Source organism: Vulpes vulpes, chromosome 11, assembly GCF_048418805.1.
Source record: "Vulpes vulpes isolate BD-2025 chromosome 11, VulVul3, whole genome shotgun sequence".
NCBI classification, from domain to species: domain Eukaryota; kingdom Metazoa; phylum Chordata; class Mammalia; order Carnivora; family Canidae; genus Vulpes; species Vulpes vulpes.
In genome coordinates, this window is record NC_132790.1 from 18,145,867 (window position 1) to 18,168,958 (window position 23,092).

Sequence of the window (23,092 nt, forward strand, 5' to 3'; positions counted from 1 at the left end):
GCCCCTCCCAAGCTGGCCCCGTGAGCAGCAGGCCAGGAATGTGAGGGAAAGGGGATCTGCTGCCTGCTTGAAGCCTGGGGGACCTAGGTGGGTCCATAGGAGCTCCCCGCTACCGAACAACATGCATGCTTCACCTTCAGCCTGATGCCCTCGGTCTGGGCTTGCCCTCCGCACACACACGAGCCCTGGCCAAATGCAGCTGTTGGGCTGGAATGTAGATCCCCTGATCCCCTTCTGCCAATTCGCCTCCAAGAGGCTGAGCCCTTCTGTCTGCACCACATACTGACCCACCCCTGCCCCAGCAGCCTGCTTCCACACGGAGAGGCTCTTGGTACAGAAAGTCTAAATCCCTTTGGTTGTACAAACTGCTCCATCCTGCCCAGAACACCCTAGAATGTCCATATCTGCCTCTCCATTCTCAAATTTTCCGAGTCCTTTGGCCCTGTTACCTCAGCCTGCTCCTGCTCTGCTGGTTCCCCCTTGCCCACCAGCCACGTCTGCTTGCACTCTCCTCCCTCATCTGGCCGGTCTGTTCTGAGATCAGAGCCCTGCCTGCAACAGCCGTGGCAGCCAGGTTTCACGACTGGGTACCATGTCCCTGAACCACTTGCCTCGAGTCCCTGACTGCATTGCTGGCCCCTCTCTGCATGATCTGCAGGCCACTGTGTTGGGTCCTGACTTGAGGCAATGTTCCCTAACACCCTTCTTGTTCCAAACTCCCCATGCTTGGACCCCAGGAAGACACAAGGGCCCAGACTTCAATAAACACTCCTGGTCTGACCCAGCTGGCCTCTAGTCAAAGCCCTGGTTTGACAGGCAATGGGCAAACTCTTGGTGCAGCAACCCTAATGATCTTCAGGATCAAGACAACAGCTAAAGTGTACTACAAAGCCTCAAATCTGGGTTCCCTCAATGTCCACAGCCACAAGCACAGCATGGCTAATCTGTGTGCCCAGAAGGCCACAGCTGAGCAGGTGGCTGTGGAGTCCCCCAGCAGAGTGTGCCAGGCCAGGGAGGAGTGAGGAGCCACAGGGTTTCCCTCTCCCCTTCATTTCAGCCTTCTCCCCTGGATAAGTGCCTCTGCTTCCAAAGTGCACTCAGGATCAGAGCATTTGGGACAGTGGCCCCAGATGCATGCTGGCCTACTGCGGGGGCTAGGGACTGAGGATGCTGACAGTACCCAAACTCTGTTTCCTGGCGCTGGCCCAGCCCTCTGACTCAGAGCTGACCCCACCATAATCCTCATGGGGCAAATGATGCCCATCAGGTTCTTGGGGTCCTTCAGAGGACACTCAGCCTCAGCAGTCATTACAGTAACTCACGCTGCAAACAACTTTAGAGCACCACTCCTGACCAACATGGCAATGGGAAAAGTCAAAACAAAATCATGCAGCTCCAAATAAAGAAAAACAATGGACCTTACTCTTGGAGGGCTGTAGGGACAGCCGTACATAATTGGTGTCGTGGTAAACAGGTTCAACATTTCTGAAGAACCATCTAGTAAGATGTGACAAGAGCTATAAAATTGCTCATGCCCTTTGACTTAGTAATTCCACTTGGGGAATGCTTCCCAGTAAAACACTAAGAAAGTAATTTGTACAGAGATATTCATAGCAGTGATATTTATAATAGCAAGGAATTGGAAAGAGCCCAAAGGTTCAGCACTTGGGGACTGATGCAGCGAACTGGGTCGAGCAAGCACCGCGGATGCTCCACAGCCAGGAGGCAGAGGGAAGGGGCGCCCAGCCGGACTGGAAAGGAACTGGCTTGGGCCAGCTCAGACTCCAGCTGCATCGCATAAAGGCCCACGCAGTCACTTCAGGTCAGTTAAATCAGTAGCCTGTGTGGTAATGATGAGGGCCTTCAGGGTCATTTTAAATTAAGTGGATCCTTCTTTAAAAATACATCAAAAATGTTAAAAAGCAACTCCATCAACAAATACCCTTGGCATGCCTGCCTTCCAAGAAGTCCGCTCTCTGACCCCTATTCTCCTTCCTCATGACGTGTGTACAGAAAAGCCAGGCTCACCCATGGGGCTGGACAGGGTAGTGTGGGGGTGGGGGTGGCTCCTGCTGTCTCACACTCAGCCACAGGCCTGTGCATGGATTCCATACACCGGGATGTGCAAGGGCCCTTCCTCCTTAGGCTTCTAGGCCTGCATCCCTCTCCCTCTGGAGTCTCTCCCTCAAGGGCCCACCCGGTTCACCATCCTTTCTCCTCTCATGCCCCAGAGCACATTGGGTCTTCCCCTTGCATGAGATTCCGGATGGTCAGAACCATTTGGAAGGGTCAAGGCATGAGTGCCTAATGGTGGTACTGCAGGCAGGGGCCTCTGGCCCTCCACACGCCTACGATAAGACTGGCCCGGGATAGGCGTCCCCCTACAGCAATGCTGTTCTCACCCAGCTAAACTGTCTATTGAAATCACGAGGGTTTTTTTCTCACCCAGCTAAACTATCTATCTAAATCATGAGGGGGTTTTAAAAAAAGAGAATCCTGGGCCCCATCCCAGACTCTTTGCTGGTCGGGCCTGGGAATATGTATTTTTAAAATCTCCCCAGAGGTTCACATGAGACAAATCACTTTTCTAGAGACACTGATGCCCAAGGAAGAAGACACGGGTCTGCATTCCTGAGCTCCTGAGTTCACAGAGTTCTTAATTTGGGCCAATGAAGTCAGTAATCATGGCAGAGACCACAGCCCCTCATTGTGCGTGCACACACACACAAACACACACACACAGTGCTCAAGGGAAGACCCCAGCCTGGTGGTCTAGAATATCAGGGAGGGTCTGCCACAGGCCCCTAAGAGCACAGGTCCCTCATTCCCCAGAGGCCCAGAGGCTCTGCCTGGGCCCAAGCACCTGTGTTTCCCTGACACTGGTAGCCTCCCAGCTCTCTGGGGTCCCCCACTGCCCGCTGCAGGGTGGCCTGCTGCAGGTGCTCCTGGTCTGTGCCCGCGTCCCGGGGGGAGCAGTGGGGGCCTGTGGGCCCGCCTGCCCAGGCCATACTTACGGAGTCATTTTATAAAGCTGCGTCCTCCTCTCAAACAGCGACCCTCCCCAGGCCCAGGGCCACACCCCGGCCACGGGCATGGCCTGGGCAGACTCGGTGTCACCGCCCCCTGTCTCCACGACACTCTTCAGCTTCACATTGGTGCTTGAGTCCCCCAGCCTGTTGTCAGGAAACACCGAGAGTCGTCACCCCTGCCCCCATGCAAACACCCTGCCAAGTGAGAACCATCCATGTGGCCTCTGCGGTCCTGGGGAACCCAGAGCACATGAGGGGACAGGGGAGGGACTCCTGGAGGGGGCTCCTCTCAGGAGCCTTGGAGAAACTTTCTGAGCCCATATAGGATACTGGGGAGAGGACAGGGTGGGAGCCCCTTCTGCTGAGATCTTTCTCCAAACTGTTCCTAAGGCACAAGAGACCCTAGGGATCCCCAAAGGCACACTTCAAACCTGGGATTTGGGATCCCATGTGCCCTGGTTTGAGGGAACTGGATCCCTTATGGGGGTAGGGGCAGGGGCAGAGCCACCTTCCGAGTAAAGGGAGGGTCATATATGGTGGGACATGAGTTTGGGCCGAAGTGGTCATGGGATCTGTGGCCCCTGTGAGTTCATCGCAGGAGGCAGGATGGCAGAGCGGGCTGCCCACCCCCCAAGGCTGTCCTCCCACAGCTCCGAGGTCCCACCCAGAGGGAGGAGAACCAGACATGGGCTTCCTGCAGATGTGAAGTCACCCAAGCCTAAAGGTCCCGTTTTCACTCTGGAGGCCTGCTCCCACCTCGGGGCCTCCTCTTTCTGGTCCAGACGCAGCCGTGCCTCTAGCATGTGGACAGTGCCTGGCTGTCAGGGATGTTTGGCGGAAGCCTGGTGGGGCTGGAGGGCAGCCAGGGTGCGACCCTGCCAAGGCCTCCGGCACACAGAGGGCATCATCACTGAGACACTGATGTGTTTCATGTCCTGTTCTGAGACCCTTTGCTTTGTCTCTGTAGAGACCGCAGGCAGAGAACGTCAAGGGAGTGAGGCTGACTCGCTGCTTACAGCCAGCCTCACACTGCATGTGCCCGGGGAGCAGTGAAGCACGGACGTGTCACACAGAACCCACCAGTGACAACCACTGAAATCCTCTACAAGCAGGCAGAGCTGGGTCCTCTGTGACTGTGGGTCTGCCCTGGACTCAGCTACATGGGCAAGGAGCACTGAGGCCCACGAGAGTCTGCAGGAGGGCACTTGGCTTCCTCACTGTGTCTTATTACTCTTCCGTCTCCATCAGTGTCTCTGCTGACAAGGCTTCACAGACTTGGCATCCTCTGACCCAGGGGTTTTTAGCCCGGCAGCCAACACAGAAAGCAAGCAAGCAGCTGGGATGAAGCTGTGGGTGGGGCAGGGGCTGGAGGACCCTACCCTTGGCTGCACCCCTCCCTGCCTAGCACATCCCCATGGGTACTTCTGGGTGACCCTGGGACTCTAAATGTCAATTCAAAGTCACTGGTCTGGTCCAACCTTCTCTTTTGCAGATGAAGAAGCGGGGGCCCAGAGTGAGTAGTGATCTGTCAAAGGTCACACAGCAAGTTGGTAGCAGAGCCAGGACTGGAGCTAGAAACGGGGCCCCATGACTCCTAACCACCGTGGCTTCCAGCTCTTCACTAAAGGCAGCCCGCCGCCTGCCCGTGGTTCTGAACTCCTTCGACCCTCTCCAGCCCACTCTCTGGCTCTCCTGCATGCAGGGACCTGGCAACTGGGGCCCCCTTCCAGAAATGAGACCAAGACAGACCTGAGTTCCTGGCCCTTTGAGACCAAATCTGGACAGCTGTTTGAGACGCTTCTCATTCTGTGCTCTCCCAGGTGACCTGTCCACCCCACAGCTCCCCCACCTATCAGCAGGGGCTCCCAAATCTACTTCCTGGTGGCTCCCCTGAGTTCCTAAGGCTTCTGGGCTCCTCCTCCAGGTCTAAACCAGAATGTTTCTCACTCCAGATCTGCTCTTCTTCCTGTTTCTGGCAACATTACAGCCCCGCCATGCACTCTGTCACTAGCCCAGAGGCCCAGATCCACCCTACTTCCCCTTCCTCCTAGCCCAGTTTATTGGACCTGCAGCCCCCTCTCTGGGCCCCTCCCTTTGTCCCCACCTCTGTCTGGCTTTAGAGGCCCTGTGTCTCCAGCCTCTTCCTGGCTCCTCTGTGCTGTCCTGCCCTCTCCAAGGGCACACACTTTCTAAAGTCAATCTGAACCTATCATCTGTCCGCTGACAAGGATCCTTCGACAGCCCCTCATTCCACAGGATAGAATGCAACCCCCTTCGCCAGGGCTGCGAGGCCATGTGAGCCGCCTTCCTCCGCCACCTGCTCCTCTTTGCCCACCCACCAGGCTGGCCCAACTCTGCTCCAGCCGCCCTGACCTCCCAACGCAACTTCATTATCTTTCTCATCTCGATGGAACAGTGTTTCTCCAACTGTGGCCTGAGGGCCACCTGCTTCCCCATCCCCTAGCATACTGCAGACTCCCGGGCACTGCCCTGCCTGGAGAGAGTCACTGCATTTTTAACAGAGATCCCAAAGAGGCTGCACACTCAATGCCAAGGATGACTGCTCCAGATGGAACACATCCATTCCAAGTCTCTGTCCCATCCTGCCTCCTTCTCCAGCTGGGCAAAGCATCTCCTACCTGCCCCACACTCTCCAGGGATTGACTGGCTGTCACTGGGTGTCTCCTCCTCTGGGCCACGAGTTCCATGCAGGCAGTGAGCACATCTTCCCCTACCCATGAATCCCTAGCACCAGGCCCAGAGAAGGGTGAGCCCTGCACACCTGGCCCAGGACAGGGAGGAAGTCGCAGCTGAGCTGGGGTAACAAGCCACAGCTTTTCTGGAAATCTGAGAAGCTGCTCCCATGCCTCTAAGTTGTACCTGCCCTCCTTTGCCTCCTCTCCTGCAGGATAAAGGAGACCTTTCGGGAGTTGTGGGTAACTAGGGCCTAGTGAGAGCTTGAAACAGTGATGCTAGGACACCTGGATGGCTCAGTGGTTGAGCGTCTGCCTTTGGCTGAGGGCGTGATCCTGGAGTCCCAGGATCGAGTCCCATATCAGGCTCCCTGCATGGAGCCTGCTTCTCCCTCTGCCTGTGTCTCTGATAGTCTCTCTCTGTCTCTCATGAATAAATAAATAAAAATCTTAAAAAAAAAAAAAAAAAGAAAGAAAGAAACAGTGATGCTTCATACCCGGCTCTCCAAATAATGTTTGCAGTCATACATATGCAGGTTTATTATAAATTTTACTAATCTGAAGAATGGATAGCACATAATTTACAAATAAAAATACCACATAGCCCATTAACTGTCCCAGCAATCAATGTGTTCATTGATTTTTGCCTGTTTATCTGGAGCCCACCTACGGTTGCAATGACAAATGAGTGTAGTTCCAACTTGAGCGTTTGTTGATATTTTCATTTAAGATGAAAGCAAAACAAGGAAAGTATGTCAGAGCTTCACTCATTCATTAGTGAGCTGAGTGACTTCTCTGCTGACTTGGTTAACAGCTTTTGCATACTGGGAGAATAGTTCTTCAATATTTTGTGCTAGAGAGCTGCACTCAACACAAGTGAACACAACACAGCAGCCACAGACATGACCAGCTTTGAAGTTTAGCTATACGACTATTGTCTAAACAATTAACAAAATAAATCAAGTCTTGATTTGTAGCATTTCCTGACTAGGGCAGAATAAATACACCCTCTCTGGCCAGTTTTGTGACACAACATGGAGCTGGAAAGAGTATTTCTACCGCACGGATACAACAGACATGAAACACCTCAAGAACACAGACGTAGTCAAATGTAGTTTAAAAAAAAAAAAAAGTGAGTGAGTTTTGTGTATTTATTACCTTTGTTTTAAATTTATTTAAGGGGTCTCTGGGTGGTTCAGCCAGTTCAGCATCTGCAGATGGTCCTGATCCCAGGACCCTGAGCCCCACATCAGGCCCCCTGCTCATCAAGGAGCCTGCTTCTCCCTCTTCTCTGCCTCCCCACCAAGCTCATGTTCTCTCTGTCTCTCTCTCTCTCTCTCCAGTAAATAAAATCTTAAAATTTTAAAAAATAAATTTAAGTTTATAGAGTTTAATTCCTTTTTTGAAAAATCATTTTTATTTATTTTTTAAGATTTTATTTATTCATGAGAGACACAGAGATAGAGCGAGGCACAGACACAGGCAGAGGGAGAAGCAGGCTCCATGCAGGGAGCCTGACGTGGGACTCGATCCTGGGTCTCCAGGATCACCCTGGGCCGAAGGCAGTGCTAAACCGCTGAGCCACCTGGGGCTGCCCTAGAGTTTAATTCCTAATAGCAGCTATATTTAACAACTGGCTCACTAAAGCTTTTCTTTACTGCCCCTGAGACCATGCGGACCAGCTTCAGTCCAGGAACCCAGAAGAACTGAACACGACCTGCTTTAATCCACTGAGCCACCAGCGGGCCAATTCTATCCCCCTGCCCTCTAGAGTCTAGGTTGTGGGCTGCCAGAGTTGGGGTCCCCTCTATGAGCCTCAGGTTCTTCAACTTTTAGGGGGAAAATCATGCCCACCAACTCTCAAGGTATAGGGAGGATTATGCCCACATGTCCCTTCTGCAACATACTCCGTACACTCATGCATCAGTTCGTTTGCATCACTTCCCCCAAATACACACAGCACCTCAGACATACCATGCACATGTTTTGAACCCACATACACTAACATATCAGCCCCTCCTCTAGCAGGCACAGACAAGTTCACATGTACACAGCTCCCTCCCATATATTACCCCAGACACTCCACTAACATATTTGCTTCCAACTGCATCTCACACTCACCCACCCAAACCACCACACATATTCACACATGCATGTGTACTTGAAACTCCTTTACATACTTCAAACATGCACGTCCCCCACCAAGTACCTATCACCCTTCAATTCAAGGCATTTCACACATCAGCGGACACCTTACCCTACCCAGCACATGGCTCCCATCACTCCAGACATACCACACAGAGTTCCTGCCTTCCACAAACATACATACACGCCATGCATACGTATATACCGCCACCTACCTCTCTTTCTCTCTTCACTCATGTATCACACAGGCATCCACACATGCCACCCCATACACTGAGCTCTCACACTCAACACATTCCCATATTACCCCCATGTTCCAAGACAGAAGACCCCTCTGCCGGCCCCTAAACCTACTCCCTGATCAAGGATCATGAGGAGGATCCAGGCAGCAGGAGTTGGGAGAGCTGGAGTGAGCTTCCCTGGGGTGACAGCTTGCTTCCCTGGAGGTCAGGTTCTGGTCTGAGATCCAGGGGGAAATAAGAGGACCGGGAGGTGGGGTGGGGAGGAGGAATGGGACATGACCTGCTGGCTAAATGCCCTGGTTTCCTGTAGGCCCAACCTCAGGCACCATGGTGGGGGGGGGCCCAGCAGTCCACCCCATTGCTGCTTTCCCCAGAATCCCCACTCTCAAACAAAGAAGCCGCCCTGCTTCTGGAAGTTCCTCTCACACTCAGCAACAGGAGACCTCTATGGGGATATGTGGGCCTTGTTCAGGGTGCAGTAAATGCTCAGCTCAAGTTCTCCTGGGCTTGTGGAAGGGACCAGAAGGCAAGAGGCACAGGGTCCTGGTGGAGAGCAGCTGGTAGGAAGGCAAACAGGGAACTCAAGGCTCCGAATTACAAACCCCACAGATACTCTCAGAACCCCAGGGCATGACCCCTTTCTGTATCATGCCAGACTGAGACTGTGGCAGAGGCACATCCTGTTTTTTGCTGTCCCAACTTCTAGCTCCATCTGGAGGTTAGGAGCCATCCAGTCTCCCTGGCCACCATCCTATACTCTTGTTCTGTCCCTGCCTCCTGGCCCATCAGCAGCAGAGATGAGTCCTGGGGTGAGGGGTCTGTGTCTGCTCCCGTCAACCCCACTGTCCATGTGGCTGGGCTGAGGGTCTCTCTCCTGGACCACCTCATCATCTGAGGGAGAAGGAGCCAGAGTCCAGCAGATGCCAGCTGGGCTCCAAGGCCCATGACAGGTAGATGCCAGCACTTCTGTCCAGAGCAATTCCAGTTCACCCTGAGAGCAGCCCTGATAGACACAGGGAAGCCATCTCAGTGGCACATTGCCCCTTCTTACAGAACCACCCAGCAATGATCTGGAGTAATGGACCAGGCCTGAAAGGATGGTAGTGGGGTGGGCACCTTCCTCTTTAGAAAGTGTGTGATTGTTCTCGCTCTTGCGCACACGCTTGCACTCTGACTCTGTCTCTGTCTCTGTCTCTCTCTCTCTCTCTCTCTCTCTCACACACACACACACACACACACACACACACAGGGCCTAGAGACAGGCCATCCTAGATGGGCCCCACCCTAGTGCAGCATGTTCTCTCTGGACTCCTCATTCTGGTCCTCCCAGAAAACACTGCTTCCAGGTTTCCATGGCAACAGCACTTGGGTCCTTGATTGATGAGTTACCAGTCCTTCCCTCTGTTTAGCTTGGGGAGTCTCCCGGGGACAAAGCCTGGGCCTCTAGGTCTGGGCTCCACACTTGGCTTGGCCATGACACATCCTTGGTGTGGGTGTCCCCGGGGCTCAGTGAGGGCGCGGCTACACTCTAGCCCTGTCAGCTCTGACACACAGACTCTAAATAATCTTCCAACATATCAGAAACATCTAGTTAAAAAGATAACAACAAGAGATCTTACTCACAAAAGCAAGAGGAGAAAGAACAGATCCTGGAAAACCTCACAGAAGCATCCCAGACAGACATGAAAACACTAAAACGCTAATAAAACAAACTAGAAATCTTACCTATGCAAACAGCTACGATAAAGAGACGCCCCCTCTGTTCCCGTACGGTACTGTAATTTTGTTGAATGAATTTACAGATTCGATAACATTCTAATCACAAGCGCAGTAGGATTTATTTGTTTTCAGCGGGACACATTTATTCCAAAATGCATCTGGAAAAATAATTCTCCAAGATAACCAAGAAAATGTGGTAAGAGAAAAAGAATAAGGACTTGCTGCATTAGCTATGAGATTGTACTATGAACCTGAAATAATCAGAACAGTGGCACTGGCTCAGGACTGACCAACAGACCGATGCCATGTAGAAACACACCCACATTTGCACAAGAAATTGGGTTATGACAAAGACGGCCTCACAAAATGCTGAAGAAACATTGCATTGTTTAGTAAATGTTTTCCAGGTCAACTTGCTATCCACCTGGGGGGCAAAAGTTATATCCCTCCCTCATGTCACACACAAGAACACGTAACAGATGGATTAAAGACTTTTTATACAAAGCAAAACAAAACAAGAAGACTTCAAGTAGAAAATGTTGGAGGATATTTTTCTAATTGTGTGTAGGAGGTTTCCTAAGGATGTTCTTAAATCCAGAAGCCATACAGATTTTATTAGGTTAAAAACAATAGTCTCCTGTGTGGCAAGAGATGCTGTGAATGGAATTGAATGCAAAAGTGGCAAACAGCACTGAGGGAGGCAGTGTGTGAGGGGGGTGGGGGGGCGGTGTGTCCTTATAGGCAGTCTTTCTGAAAGGAAATGTGATCCTGGGAACGCACCAAAGACCTTTAATGGATATCTTTGAGGCATTCTTTTTGAGCCAAGAATTTCACTTCTCTGAAGCTATTTTAAGGAAGTTGTCAGGTGAGTATAGAAATTTATGTACAAAGACGTTCATTGTGAAGGATTCTGAAATTACTGAAATGACCCAAATAGGAAAATGGTTAAACAAATTCCAATAAGTCCATAAAAAAACCGTGATATATAGCCATTAAAACAATATTCATCTAACAATGTTTAATGATACGTAAAATGCTCCATGAAAAATTTAGACAACAAAACAGCCACACAACTTCGTTGAGGTAGGCATGCACTAACGTATGTCATTGCCACCTGTGAACAAATTCATACTGTACATTTTTCCAGATAACACTCAAAGAGATCTTTTTCCAAAATAGTACCTTATGAGAATTGAAACCCATTTTTGTTTTAAGTAGGCTCCACACCCAGCATGGAGCCCAATAAGGGCTCGAACTCACAACCCTGAGATCAAGACCTGAGCTGAGATCAAGAGTCAGACACTTAACCAAGTGAGTCACCCAGGCGCCCCTGAAACCCATTTTTTTCCTAATGAACAATTTTCTGAAGTAACAACACAAAACAACCTTACTTTTGGCATCTACTCTGCAGAGCTCACAACTCCACTCTACTCTGTGCAGCAGCTCCCTACCGTTCCCAGCAGCACAGCGCCAGTGATAAGCTCTGGGCACGAGCTACCTGAGGCTTCCTTCCTGACCCTGAGTTGAAGCTTCTCCTCTGTAACAGCAGCCTTCCTTTGAAGACTATTCATGCAAAGTTCCTAAAAACGCATCCTTCCCCAAAATATCAGTGCTATTGATGGAACAAGTAAAAATTAAATGGGTGAGAAAAGCATAGGAAGAAAGAGCTAAGAGACAGAAGAACAGCAGCAGAGCATATACTTTCTTTAAAGTCTAGGTAGATAGAATTGACTTTTAAGATGACAAACTTTACTGAAAGGGAAAATGGCATATGACTTCACCTGGGCATTTTTGCTTTACGGTTTACCTTGTTTTCTTTCTTTTTCTCTATTAATGAACTAGGGGTTACCAGGGTGGATGTACAAATAAAAGATTAAAACCAGCCTTAGGTACTGCTGGTGAAATGGTATTGGTAGAACCACTTTGGAAAACTCTGGTAGCATGTACTAAAGCTGAACATAAAACTCAGCAATTGTGCTCCTGGGTACATGCCCCATGGAAAGGCACACACGTGTGCACCAAAGGACACGGACAAGTCTATTCCTAATAGCACGTGCTCACAATCGCTAAATGCTTTAAAATTTCAAAATGCCATCAACAGTAGGATGGATATATAAATTGTGCTATAGTCACACAATTAAATTCTATACAGTAGCAATAAGTGAACTACAGTGTAACTATATACCTAACACAGGTAGATCTCCCAAATATAATACTGAGCAACATAAGACGCACTCAAATAATTCATTATTCCACTTATATAAAACCTCAACACGAGCAAAATTAATCGATGATGTTAGGAGTCATGATAACTGCTTTGGGAGGGGGCAGTTAACAGAAGAGGCTCAAAGGGAGCTTCTAGGGTGCTGGCAACATTCTGTTTCTTAGTCTTGGTTTTGTTAACATGACTGTATTCAGTTGTGAAAATACATTATAAGCTGTGCTCTAAAAATCTGTGCTTTTTAAAAAAATTTATTTTTCATTTTAAGTAAACTCTAGGCTCCACATGGGGCTCAAACTCATGACCCTGAGATTAAGAGTTGTGTGTTCCACTGACTGAGCCAGTCAGGTGCCCCGATCTGTGCTTTTATATATTCTATATTACTTCAAAAAGTTAATAGATAGGGACGCCTGGGTGGCTCAGTGGTTGAGCATCTGCCTTCTGCTCAGGGTGTGATCCTGGAGTCCTGGGATCGAGTCCCGCATCGGGCTCCCTGCGTGGAGCCTGCTTCTCCCTCTGCCTGTGTCTCTGCCTCTCTCTCTCTGTGTCTCTATGAATAAATAAATAAAATCTTTAAAAAGGTTAAAAGATAGAAATAAATCAAAAAGTTAACAGGAGTTATCTCTAGGTGTTGAAGATTATAGGTACTCTTATTTTTCTTCCTTATATTGTTTCATGTATTCCAAATTTACTAGAATGTTTTAAAAAATATTTTAATGTTATTTTACAATATGTGTTCACATCCCATGATGCCACCATACTTCTAAAAATGGTGTGAAGTTGGCCTGGACAAGAAGGTTTCTAAATCTGTCCAACACCAGAGTCAACGGGGTAGCTATTTAAAAATTCCAATCAGAGGCCCCGCTCCCAGAGACTGGGATTCAGCTGGTCTAGGATGGGCTCCAATATGGCATCCTTCAAGCTCTAAAATACTGGGACTACGACACCACAGTGTCTGAACTGTTGCAGCTTCAGCTCCCCCTACTGGACAGGAGCTGGGAAAGCCTGCATGGGCACCCACAGTCCTCCTTGGTAGGGATGGGAAATGAGGACTATGCCCTAGGATCTGGGGGCTCCCTGGGAGAGAGAGAAAGCTTGGAAAGCCCAAGGTAGCCCAGCTTGAGCCAGACTACAGGACAGGGGTATAGCAAAGCCCTTAGGATCACAGACATGGAGTTAAATAGACAAGGGCTCAAGTCCTGCTCTGTCATAAGCTCCATGACCTTGGGCTTAACCTCTCTGAGCCTTAGCTGTCTCACGGGAATTCTGACACCTATTTCAGAAAATTACCAATATGAAAGAAGATAATGTATGTAAAATACTTAATATAAAGCCTGGCATGTAGTAACAGCACAATGTTAATAGTAATGATATATGCTATGTGTGAGGATTATGAAATATTCAATACTTATAGCATTACTACATATGTATGTTTAATATTACATATAACTATATAATGTTATATGTTATATATAACTATATAACTATATACACAACTATATAGTTGTGTATATAGTTATATACACAACTATATACACATAACTGTATACACACACACACACACACACACACACCGAAGGGGAGCTGAAGCTGCAACAGTTCAGACATATATATATAGTATAGAGAAATGTATTGAGTATGAATAGCCCAAGTTATGGAAAATCTGATGTTTTAATGATGGTTTTAGGAAATATACTTTTATCCATCACAGTCTCCTTTTGCAGATGCTATAAATCAAAATTCATTCATTCATTCAATCAACAGAAGTTAAGAGTACGATCTTTGAAAACTTGCCTTACTGCTTATGTGATATCTTGACCTTGGAGAACTTACTTATCCACTCCATGTCCCAGTGTTTTTTCATTTGCAAAATGAGAATGATAATATTATCCACCTTGGAAGGAGGTTGTTACTATCGTAGGAGTTAACACACGACACGTGTAAATGGCTTAGAACCATCTTGGTGTGCTGTGAGTCCTCAGTAAACTTCAGCTCTTGTTATCCCTTCAACAGTTATTTATGAGTGCTTACTGTATACACTGCCAGCTGAGGACACAGCAACAAAAGAGATAGACATGGCCCCTGCCTTCATGGAGCATATAACTGAATCACAGTAAACTATATACTTTTTTTTTTAAGTGGCTGAGCAAGTGGAACCTTTCCTGGTAGTTACATTTTATGGCAGCACATCCCAGTCATCAAGGCCTTTCATCACACTCTGTTCTAAAAATCGCCTCCAATAAGAATTTCCTGTGACACATCAAGCTTCTTGTGGCACAGTTTATGACCAGCATGCAGGAGAACGCTCTGCAGAGGAACCAAAAGTCTAGTCTCCCTAAGGCTCTCCATGAAGCTTAGCTCACACTTGCGGGGATGATGTCACAGAGCTCTCTCTGAAGCAGGTATAAATGTAGCCACTGGAAAGCCCACATAAGTCTAGCCCCTACACAGCAGAGCAAAGAGATAGTATAAACCCTCAAGTCCAGTATTGTCCACCTCTGGAAGGAAGGCTCTGCTGCACTAAGCCCCTCTGCTCTGGGCCCGAGAGCCCTGGAGACATCCAAGTCATTGGAAGGCAGCTGGCCTTGGGTCTCCTTGTTTCCACCAGCCATGCCTCCATACCCAGTTTTCATTCATTCACTGCACTTGTATGGAGCACCTACTCTATGCAGGGCCCTCCACTAAGGGTATGAGCCAAGCAAGACAGGTCCTTACCCTTAGAGTCATAGCCAACTAGCACATTTAGATATAACCCATGATTAGATATAAAGTTGACTAAGACTTATGATAGAGTTTAGCACTTTTAGCATAGAGTGTGACTGAGGATGACTGAGTAGGCTTCCTGGCAGAGGTGGCACTAAGTTCTGAGGATGATAGGGAGTTTACCAGGTGAAGATATGGAAGGAACCACAGGTACAGTCCTAAAACGGAAGACAGAGCCTGAGTTTGCAGGATGGGTGCAGATGGGAAAGAGATCAAGTTTTCGGCTGAGTGGCTGACCTGCATATAAAGAGACTGTGTAAGGCTAGGTAACAAATTCCCAGAGAGGCCTAGGGAGAAGAATTCCAGAAACTCATGGAAGGCTGGGAATACTTTGTGTTCCTATCAGAGTATAAAGACCTCCTAATACACAGGACATCAGATGGAGTCCTCACAAGAGTACTGCTTTGGTGGTGAGGTTAAATTAGTCCTTGGCTAAAGGCTGCTCTGGACCTACCCCAACAAAGATTAAAAGAAAACCTCAAAAAGGATCCAAATTCTAAATAATCTCTGACTGTGTCAGAACAAAGCTAAACGCTACTTTTTTCCCCCCAGATTTTATTTACTTATTCATGAGAGACACACAGAGAGAGGCAGGGACATAGGCAGAGGAGATGCAGGCTCTCTGCAGAGAGCCTGATGCAGGACTCGATCCCAGGACCCCAGGGTCAGGACCTAAGCCAAAGGCAGATGCTCAACCGCTGAGCCACGCAGGCATCCAAGTGCAACACTCCTTAAAGGAATAAAACAAAGTCCAGCACCCAAAAATGTCAAATTCACAGCATCCATCCTTTAATCAAAAATTACCAGGCATGCAAAAAAGCAGGAGGATCAAACACATAATGAGAAGAAAAACCAGTCACGAGGAGAATACCAAGAGATGAGATGACCAAGTTGGTAACAGTAGCAGAAACCAGAATGGGAAAAGAGATGTTATATACATATTCCACATAGGAAAGAAGGCAGAAAAAAATAGGGCTACAATGAGGAGAGAAATGGAAGATGCAGCTAAGACTCAAATCAAACTTCGAGTTGAAAAATACAAAGCTGAAAACAAAAGATAACACTGCGTAGAACTAGATACCCCAGAAAAGGTTATGAACTCAAAGACACAGCAATAGAAATATTCCAAAATAAAACTCAGGAAAAAAGGACAGAAGGAAAAAGCTGTCAGTGAACTGTGGAACAGTACCATGTTGTCCAACATACATGTAATTGGAATTCCGGGGAGAGAAAAGGACCTGGGGAGGGGACGCAAAAAAAAAAAAAATATTGGAAGAAATAATGCCCCAAATCTTTTCAAATTGGATGAAAATTATAAACCCATAGTTTCAACAACTTCAAAGATGAAATATAAAGCAGAAGAAATATAAAGAAAACTACATCAAGCAGAAGAAACAGAAAACAACACCGAGATACCTCATAATCAAATTGTTGAAAACCACTGATAAAGAAAAAAATCTTAAAAGCAGCCAGAAAAGGGGAAGGGAAGACACACTGCAAACAGGAACAAAGAAAAGAAAGGCAACACACATCTCATGAAACAACACTAAACTGAAGACAGTGCAGCAACATCTTTATAGTACTTGGGGGAAACAAGCCTAGTCCATTTTAATTCTATTTCTGGTCAAAGTATATTTCAAAAATGAAAGCATCATAAAGACTGTAAAACACAAATAAAATCTGAGAGAATGCGGGGCACCTGAGTGGCTCAGTGGTCGAACATCTGCCTTCGGCTCAGGTGGTGATCCTAGGGTCATGGGATCAAGACCCACATCGGGCTCCCCACGAGAAGCCTGCTTCTCCCTCTGCCTATGTCTCTGCCTTTCTTCATGTGTCTTTAATGAATAAATAAATAAAATCTTGAAAAAAAAATCTGAGAGAATGCATCACCAGCAGATCGGCACTGTAAGGAATGTTAAAATAAGTCCTTCAAGGAAAAAAGAAAATGATGCTACAGGATAATTTGCATATACATACGAAGAGGATTGGAAATGGTAACTATGTAGGTGCCTATGAAATTTTTTTTTCTCACTAAAAAAAAAACACACAAAAAGGGGCATCTGGGTGGCTCATTCCGTTGGGCTGCTTCCTTTGGCTCCGGTCATGATCTCCGGGTCCTGGGATTGAGCCCCACCTTTGGCTCCCTGCTCGGGGAGAGTCTGCTTCTCCCTCTCCCTCTGCCTCTCCTTGCAGCTTGTGCATGCTCTCTCTAATAAAACTTAAAAAAAAAAAAAATAAAAAACACCACAAAGAACCAAAAACCCACAAAAGTTAATTCAGAAATATATACAAAAGAATAATATATCTTGACCAAGTAGGAGTTATTCCAGGGATGCAAAGTTGCCTTATCTAAAAATTAGTCTTAATATGATATACAGCATCAGTTGAAGAAAGGACAAAGTCTACATCATTGTGTAGTAGATGAAAAAATTCAATACCTCTTCATGATAAAATCATTTAACAAACTAGGAATAGAAGGGCATTTCCTCAACCTGGTAAGGGGCACCTGTGAAAAACCAAAAACTGAAATCATACTTATTATTATATAATTTATTTATTCATGAGAGACACAGAGAGAAGCAGAGACACAGGCAAGGGGAGAAGCAGGCTCCATGCAGAGAGCCCGACATGGGACTTGATCCCAGGTCTCCAGGATCAAGCCCTGGGCTGAAGGCAGCGCTAAACCTCTGAGCCACCCAGGCTGCCTTGAAATCATACTTAATAGTGAAAGACTGAATGCATTACCCACCCCTAAGTTCAAGACAAGGATCCTCGCTCTTGACAAATCTGTTCAACATCAAACTGGAGGTTCTAGCCAAGATGATTAGGCAAGACAATGAAATAAAAGGCATCCAGATTAAAAAGGAAGAAGTAAAACTATCTGTATTCATAGATGACTTAATTTTTTATAAAGAATATCTAAGGTATCTACCCCCAAAACCTATTAGAGCTAATAAACAAGTTCCACAAGCTTACAGGACACAAGGTTAGTTATAATTCTTTACACCCGCAGTGAACAATCCAAAAAATGAAATTAAGAAAACAATTTATAAATGCATCAAAAAGAGTAAAATACTTAGGAACAAATTTTTTAAAAGAAGTGCAAGACTTTACAATGGAAACTACAAACTTCTTTGAAAGAAATGAAAGACTACCCAAATAAATAAAAAGGCATTCTATGTTTAAATATTTTTAAGATGACAATACTCCCAAATTTATCTACAGATTAAACACAATCTGCATCAGGATACCAACTGGTTTCTTTTCTTTTTTTTTTTTTAAGATTTATTTTTATTTATTTATGATAGAGAGAGAGAGAGAGAGAGAGAGAGAGAGAAGCAGAGACACAGGCAGAGGGAGAAGCAGGCTCCATGCTGGGAGCCCAACGCGGGACTCGATCCCGGTACTCCATCCCGGGACTCCAGGATCGCGCCCTGGGCCAAAGGCAGGCGCGAAACCGCTGAGCCACCCAGGGATGCCCCCCACCCCTTTTTTTTTTCCCAACTGGTTTCTCTGCAGAAATTGACAAGCTGATCCTAAAATCCTATGGAAATTCAAGGGACCCCGCAGAGACAAAACAATCTTTAAAAAGAATAAATTTGAGATCCCTGGGTGGCTCAGCAGTTTAGTGCCTACCTTTGGCCTGGAGTGTGATCCTGGAGTCCCGGGATGGAGTCCCACATCAGGCTCCCTGCATGGAGTCTGCTTCTCCCTCTGCCTGTGTCTCTGTCTCTCTGTCTCTCTCTTTCTCTCTGTCTCTCATGAATAAATAAATAAAATCTTAAAAAAAAAATAAAAAGAACAAATTTGGAGAGCTCTCATTTCCCGACTTCAAAAACGCACAACAAAGCTACTATAATCAAGATAGTGCGGCACTGGTATAAGGACAGACATATAAATCAAGGCAGCAAATTAAGACTCCAGGAATAAACTCACATTATAAAACAATCGATTTTTGGCAAGCATGCCAAGCCCATGTGATAGAAGAAAGAAGTTTTTTTCAGCAAATGGTGCACTGGGACAACTGAATATCTAAAGTGAGAAGGACTTGGCACCCTCTACCTCACACTCTATACAAAAACTAACTCAAAATGAATCAAAGACCAAAATGTAAGTGCTACAACTATAAAACTCTTAGAAGAAAATGTAGGCATAAATCTTTGTGACCTTGGATTAAGCAATGATTTCTTAGATATGACATCAAAGCCTAAGCAACAAAAGAAAAAAATAAGTAAGTTAGACTTCATCAAAATTTAAAATTTTTGTGTTGCAAAGGACATCGAGAAAGTGAAAAGCCACAGAATTTGATAAAACATTAGCAAATCATTATCTGATAACGGACTTGTATCTAGAATACCTAACAAATGGTTACAACTCAGTAATAAAAAGACAACCCATTATAAAAATGGACAAAGGATCCAAATAGACACTTTTCCAAAGATATACAAATGGCTTATAGGCACATCATTTGTCATTATTAGTCATCAGGGAAATAGAAGTCAGAACCACAATGAGATACCACTTCACACTCACTAGGATAGCTATAATAAAAGCCACAAATAAAACATTTATTGGCAAGGATGTAGAGAAATTAGAAACCTCATACATTGCTGGTGGGAATGTGAAATGGTGCAGCCACTTTGGAAAGCAGTCTGACTATTCCTCAAGATGCTGAACATTAGATTCCCAAAAGTTCTACTCCTAGGTTTCATTTTCAAGAGAAACGAAACGTGTCCACAAAATTTTCACAGTAGCATCATTTATAACAGCGAAAAGGTGAAGATAAATACTCATCAATTGATGAATGGATAAACAAAATGTGTATGTCCATACAATGGAATATTATTTGGCAATGAAAAGAAATGAACTATTGAGAATACAGCAACATAGATGAACTTTGAAAACCTTCTGCTAAGGAAAGAAGTCAGTCACAAAAGATCACATATTATATGATTTCATTCATATGAAATGTCCACGATTGGCAAATCTGTAGAGAAAATAGCAGTTGCCTAGGCCTGGGGGTGGGTAGAAGAAAGGGGAGTGACTGCAGCTTTTTTCAGGCTTGCAGCTTTTTTTCAAGGTGGTGGGGGGAGACAATGAAAATGTTCTAAGACTGATTGTAGTGATGGTTGCACAACCTAAAACCCATTGACCTGTACAATATATATGGATTAATTGTATACTATATGAATTACATCCCAAGAAAGATGTTATTTTAAAAAAAAAAGAGATAATTGGTTGTTTAAAATTTTTAAAAATAATAATGTATTGTTGGGTTTATATCATAGCTAAAAGCAAAACGCATGACAATACTTCAAAAGAAAGGAAAGAGGAATAAAGTATACTGTTGTAAGGTTCTTAGTAATTCATGTATGTATAACATTATCTTAAGGTTAAAGATGTATAATGTAAACTCTAGAGCAACCACTAATAAAAACTAACAAAAAAAGAATTACTACTAATGAGCTAAGAATGGAGATAAAACAAAACTCATTAAAAAGCACCCAATCTAAAAGAAAGGAAAAAAAAAGAAGACAAAGGAACAAAGAGCAAGTAGGACAAATAGAATACCAATGGCAAGATGGTAGTTTTAAATTCAACCATATTGATAATAACATTATATGTAAATGGTCTAAACACTCCTGTTAAAAAGTCAAATTTGTCAGGTTGGATAAAAATGACACAATGACATGGTATCTAAAAGAAACCCTTTTGAAATATAAAGTCAGAGAGATTAAAAGTACAAGGATAGAAAAAGATATGTCATGCAAACACTAATCAACAGAAAGCCAGAGTGATTACACAGACCAATCAGAAATATTACCAGAGATAAAGAACATTTCATATAAATGAATGGGTTCACTTCTTGAGAGGAGACAACAGCCTTAAATGTTTATGCACCTAAGAACAGAGCTTCAAAATACATGATGCAAAAGGTGACAGACCTGACAAGAAAAAAAATGAAATGAAAGAGAAATGCCTAGGCAGCAGCTGTAGTCATCAGCTTAGAGATGGAAGCTGAAGCCAAGGCAATCAGTTTGATCAGCAGAAACAAGTGTAAGGGAGAAAAGAGATCAGGACAGAATGCTGGGCCACTTCAACACTGCCAGGGTGAAGAGAAAAAACTCTCAAGAAGCAAACAGAGAAATAACTATCAGAATAGGAAGCAGAAAGGCAAGAGTGTGAGGCCATAGAACTCAGAGGAAGAGTGCTTCAAAAGGCAGACTAATGCTTAGCTACATGAAATGCTGCTGAGATAAACTAGGGCCTCACAGGCTGCAGCAGGATTTATAGAAAGAATCAATGGAGACATGGGCATGAGGAGCACCGGTGGATACTGGGAACAGAAGTCAGTGGACTGAGCAGGAATTGAAGAGATGAGATAATAAACACGAATTTTGATTTCAACAGGCTTGGCTGAGAAGAGTAGAATCAGAGGTGGTAAAATCAAGATATTTTGGTTTGTTTCTTAACTGGGTTACAATGGAAGGAGCCAGGAAAGTGGAGACGATGAAGACACAGGGTACAAGGAATGAGCAACAGAGGAGGTACTCGGGCAGGGGTCAAGGGGAAGGTTACCAGATATCTGGTGGAGAGGCTAACTGGAAGAGCTACACCTATCTCTCAGTGTAATAATGGTGGTGAGAGGCATAGATGGGTATGAGACATGGATGCGCATGGATGCAGGTCAGTTTGGAGCCCAGGGCAGAGGTTAAAGAAATTACCTCCTGACGTTAAAGAAATTACCTCCTGACAAGTTTCCTTTACTTTTCAAAGAGAAAGTCTGCTAGGAGTGAGTGGGGAAGCTGTGGTGATGGAAATGCAGAGGGGTATGTGAGAGCTCTGAAACAGCTGGGCAAGGGTGCAGGGGTTGGAGTAGACATAGGCAACAGGACTGCTGGCCATTGTTGGGGGCACAGTTGAGGCCATGGACCATGAAGCTGGATGAGTGTCAATTCATGAAGGGATTCCCACCCCCCCATCTCAGCCCTATAATTAGCCAGGACTGGAGAAGGCAGTTATCATGTTCTACAGGTGGAGTGGGAGGCTAAGGGGCCAGGTGGTGAATGGTGAGCAGTTCAAGTAGCATCTAGATTGGAGGGGAATAAGAGTTGATGCAGGGTGAGGGCAAAAAGAGGCAGGAGCCTGAAGGTCTCTATGAACAGATACGGTGGAGGCGAGGGAGACAGAGACATAGGAGGTACATGGAGATTAAAACTTCAGAGGTGGAATGGTTTCAAATGATGACAACATCATGGTAATGGGTTGCCCAAGTAGAGGTGACAGTCAGTGAGCTGAAGACAGCAAGTAACTCGGAAACCAGAATTTGGAGGAGCTGTCTTCATAGACATGGAAGCTCCTGGTATGATGGTAGAACTTAGGATAAAAACACTGTGACAAGATTCTCTTGCTGTGTCTGAGTCCCTGCATGGCTGGATCATCTAACTTTGCCATTAATTATGACTATTCCCAACCTGCAGAGATATATCCTTATAAGTCAGCCTTCATCCCTGAGGCTGCCTGGCTCCTTGCCTCCTTTGTCCACCTAATTACAGCCTTGTGTGCCCTTACAGGATTGGCTACAGGTGAAACGTCATGATCGTTGGCACCATCTTGAATTACACAATTTTTAAGGGATACTGGCAAACCTTTAAACATGGAAGAGCCAGAGTGGTGGTGAGAGTCCCGTGTAAGAGGCACCAGATCCCAGAAATGGGTCATCCCAGAAACCTAGGAGGCCCAGGAGCTGTAGATGTACAGTCACAGTGTGACCAGAGCCTCCATTCACATAAAGCAAGGTCATAACCTAAAGATCACACACTCCCATACAGCGAGGCTGGCGCCCTGGCCTGCAGTGCAGAGAAAGAGCCTTGAGTAGGGGGCCTGGGTTCTAGTCCTGACTCTGCCATGAACTTGCAGTGTGACCCTGCCCCAAGGCCTCAGTTTGCCTGTAAAACAAGGGCAATGAGAGCTCAAGGACTCTTGCAGCCTCGATGGTCTATGGGCCATGGCTGTAGGAAGGAGAAGCTCATCAGCTCATAGCGCCCAAAATGCACAAGCTGCAAAAGATCAATGAGCAGAGAAGTCTTCAACCTGCATGAGAGTCATATGCAGAGTCATCCCCTTGGGGTTCACTCCTTGTACCCCTCCTCCTCCTCCTTCCTGAGAGCCTCTGAAGTAAGCTCAAGTGGCACCTCCATGCCCCCCATCTTTCTCTTTATGAGATTTTCTTTAGGCTAAAAAGTCAACCTGTGAGCCTTTTGAGGCTCTGTGTTGAAA

The 23,092-nt window shown here is 46.0% G+C and overlaps 1 protein-coding gene across 3 annotated transcripts in view; it reads right to left on the reverse strand.

Annotated features, from left to right (window-relative positions):
* TUB (TUB bipartite transcription factor) overlaps positions 1–23,092 on the reverse strand; it is a 63,302-nt gene that overhangs the window by 38,432 nt on the left and 1,778 nt on the right. The window lies entirely within an intron of this gene.